The sequence below is a fragment of the Euprymna scolopes genome, chromosome 5, assembly GCF_053919585.1.
Source record: "Euprymna scolopes isolate OS-2025 chromosome 5, ASM5391958v1, whole genome shotgun sequence".
Taxonomy (NCBI): Eukaryota; Metazoa; Mollusca; class Cephalopoda; order Sepiida; family Sepiolidae; genus Euprymna; species Euprymna scolopes.
The window spans coordinates 64277783-64282239 of record NC_136486.1 but is presented as its reverse complement, the minus strand read 5'-3'; positions in this window follow the sequence as shown (position 1 = coordinate 64282239).

Here is a 4457-nt window from a genome sequence, read left to right as displayed (position 1 = left end):
CCTCATTAAAAATAAAGAACAAGTGATACTAATTAACAATATAAAGTATAGAGATGCCCTGTTGCAAAATCTGTTTAAGATATTCGTTTTTTTTCTGTTGATAAGAAAATCGCTGTTTAAATTGTTCATTCTGTTGTTAAAAGTGTATCTTACACAATTGCGTAAAATCAGACATTACAACCAAGCAACTTACAGTAAAAAGCATATTGTTTTATTGTCAGGTTTTTATAAAACGTAAGTTCTAAATGGATTAGTCTATTATAAGAATACCTTTTGAACAATGAGTGATATGGAAGGCAATATGAATAGAACCTGAAAAAATTTAAAACCTCATTAAAAGAAAAAAAATCATTGCCACTAATTAAATATAAAGATGTCCTGCTAGCAAAATCCATTTAAGATATCCGTTTTTTACTGTTGATAACAAAATCGCTGTTTAAATTGTTCATTCCGCTTTTAAAAGTGGCTTACAAAATTGGAGATTAAATTGGGAGAAACACACATTTTGTAAAACAAATAAAAAAAATATTTAATGAATGGGACTCTCAGACTAAATGGGGTTGCGTCTGCAGTAAAAGTCATTTAATGAGAACAATTAGCAATTTCAGATACCATTGTTTCACACGTTTTGTATGTTAATGATCCAATGGAAAAACATTGTTCTCTTATAAAACCGTTACAAAAAATGTTGTAAAATACATACAAAATTTAAAATAGCATGTCATAAATGAAGGAAAAGTAATTCTGAATTCAAAATTCTGTTTTCTTACTCACTGGATTCTGTTTTTCTATTAATTTCTCCTGATTAAATGGAGTACTGAAATTGGATAAACATAGCTATTATCCTTGTGGATGTAGTGATTTGTGTTAGATTAATCTTATTTCGCCTTAATATCTACTCCCTAACTCTTCTGATGAATTACTACAACACTCATTCTGTTTAGTTCTTTAGCATTTTTTAAGCATCATAAATGCTTTGTTTATTTCAGATTTATAAACATTCAACTAGGTTATAACTAATTAACAAACCCTATGAACGTGCGCAATCTATATAAAGTGATTAGCTTTTTTCTCATTTACAAGAGATACAGACAATCAGTATTTTATCGATAATTATACGAGGGACGTTCCAAAAATAATCACTTTTATGTTTTATTCAGCGAAAATGGATAAAATGGCGCTGCAAATTGCATTGTTATGATAACTGAACACATGAAACAATACCCTGGAAGTTTCGTTTCAGTTGCAGATATTGAGAGTGTGAGCCTAAGGAATGAATTTCAGTCATAGACGTAGGTCAGATCTGTATCGTATGCGGTTTCAATCTTGCCTAAAGCCAACCTGAGGATTAGTTAGTCAAAACGTGTTGAGACGACAATAACTATGGAAGACAATAAATACTACGAATACAGTTAAGAGATTCAGCATTCCTATCCTGTTGCGGTAAACCATGTGATGAAGTCATAGCAATAGTCGGTCGAAATGTCATGAAACAACAATTATAAAGATGAGAATAAGATTCCGCAAATAAATAAATAAATACATTTCTCATTTCAAAGAATTCCAATGATTATATAATAATCATTAATCTGTATAACCAGACGCGTAAGGCTTGGACAAGTGTAGTATCTGTTCTTCAGATGCTACACTTCAATTTCGTGTTCTCTATCAGTGGAGAAGAAATCCTTCACGACTGAGACAATTTTTATTTTTGTTCCTTTTATCCACATTAAAAAACGACCCTGGTGTCTAACTCTGTCCTGTGAGGAGGCATTGTAAATAGGAACCAGACGCGTATGCATTGGGTCACCTGAAAAATATTTAGAGAATCACGGGATATGTTATTATTGGGTTTTATTTAGATTTATATGGTACGGAGCTTAAGGGATAAAAGGGTATTGAATATCAATAACATAAAGCAGGTTAATATGTTTGTGTTCATTAAATGCTTACATGGACTTGAACATCAATTAACGCTATGGATCACCGAGGGGATAGGTGACTAAAGTCGGTGATTATTCCAGGTAGAAGTTGTAGTTAATAGACTTGAAATTTCTAAAACCTGGATCAAAATCAATAAATAGTGCGTGTAGGAAATATATGCGGCGCTATGTAATTATCAATTGGTTATATTTTAATGTTTTCATGTGTTTGAATTGTGAAATTACTTCATTTGTGGAATTGAAGATATTTATATTTTGAGAGGAGTTAATTATTCTTACTTCATCCGATATGCAAAGGGGACTGTATTTAGGGCCTGTCGGGTATGATTTCGACTTGCTAGGTGTAGCTCATTCTATCGAGAAAAGCATGTTTTTAAATCTAATATTTATGATTAAGGTATTTAGAGCAGTTTTTTTTATTTTGATTATTTTTATTATTACATGCATTTTTTAGTGTCATTATTAAATGGATGACGTGGTTTAGTATACGTATTTAATAAAGGTAGAAGCCGCGCTAATGTAAGTATAGGCTTTAAACTGTTTTTCTCTATTATTCTGTATGTACAAGTATTTTTTTTATTGATGTGAGGCGCCGATTACATTGTTAAGTTCAGGTGATTTGGCCTGGTACTAAATTGCTTTGTGAGTGCGACGATTATAGAGCTGGAAATCGGGAGATATTGAGATTATTGTTGCTGGAATTATTCGATTATATGCAATTCTTTTTTATTATTATTGCGGGAATTGATGGATCTTTAATTGAATACAATCATGGACGCTTGGTTGGGTTATAACTTAAGCAAACAGAGTTATTTAGCTATAATTCAGTTACAGCGTATGAGTAAATTGCATTTCTTTTAAATGCAAGTAGTATTAGAGAGCATTCTTGATTATTTTTGTAATTCCAATTTTTTCGACGAGTAAAGGGGCGGAGTTAATTCAGCTGCTTTAATGTTCTTATTATTCAATTTAATTATTGTTTTGAGCTATTGTTTGGGTAATTATTGGTTTAGGCATTGTAGAATCTGTGATTATTTCTACTTTTCTTGTAATTCTCCATATCAGAGCTCATGCACATTCTGTTGCACTTTTTATAAAAAATAATTGAAAATTTTATATTCTATATCATTAATTGCTATATTAAAGATAATGTTTTTAAATTGCAACAAAATGTACATTACATAAAATAAATCCAAGGTAATTTTTTTATTCAATTTAAATTACCTTTTTATACCTTACTTTGTAAAATTTATAAAAGTGCACTTTGAAGATAAATAAATTTCAAATTGAATCTTGTGCCTTATTTTTAAGCCTATAGTGAAAACATTTTGTTTAACAATTTTCATGCCTTGGATGAAATGCTTTTCTAACTTGTATCTTATCTTTTTAAGATTATATTTTAAATATCTCCTTCTCTCTGCTTCAGTTTGTATTTCTCCTCATACCACATCCCATTTGTGCAACCCCCTCTTTGTATTATTACTGGTCTGAATATTCACTCTGTTTCAGTTTGTATTTTTCCTCACACCACAACTCATTTTTGCAACCCCCTCTTTGTATTATTATTACAGGTCTGAATATGCTCTCTGTTTCAGTTTGTAGTTTTCCTCACACCACAACTCATTTTTTTACAACACTCACTTTGTAATACAGGTCTGAATAATGAGAAAATCTGATTTTTTTTAAAACAAAAACTTAAAAATAAACTTGTTTAGATTAATTTTTTAAAACTTCTTTCAGAATAGAAAATCTTTAAAATTTATTAGGGAACGTATTTCATATAGATTTCATTAACAAATATTCAGTACATAACGAGAAAAATAGAGATGAATATTTCAAAAGGACGGTATACCTGGTTACGGTCAATAGTAGTCCTCGCCAGCGAAAGTCTTTGCTATTATTATTATTATTATTTAAAACATTTTGTATCCTGCTCTTGCGCGCGAGGACTAATATATATATATATATATATATATATATATATATATATATATATATATATATATATATATATATACACTAGCAGAGCGCCCGGCATTACCCGGTCTTAAAATACACTAAACATGATATTTTGATTAATGCAGAGTTTTTCATACTAGCTGAAGTACCCTGCGTTGCCAGGTTGTATTTGATATATTGGAATATCCCGTCCTCATACATAATTATCTTATTGATTAAACGAAACATTAATTCACAATGGCTTCTTTTCCGACATACCTCATGAGGTAGGAGTAGTAAGTGCACTTTATTTTACAGAAATCTCGCTAGTAGCCTTAAAACTCTTTTCTAGTTTATTCTTTTATTTGCTTAGTCCTTCATTTTTTCAAAATATGATGTAAGATTTGCAATTATTATTTTAGCTCATAGTGCATATCTGAAAACAGTTAAATCTTCTTTAGTTTAACTATTTAATTTACAATATATATAAAATGGCATTAGTAATTTATTCTGTTAAAGAAATAATTAAAATTTAGTTTCCAGCAGTGCATATCTAAACACTGTTAAATGTACATG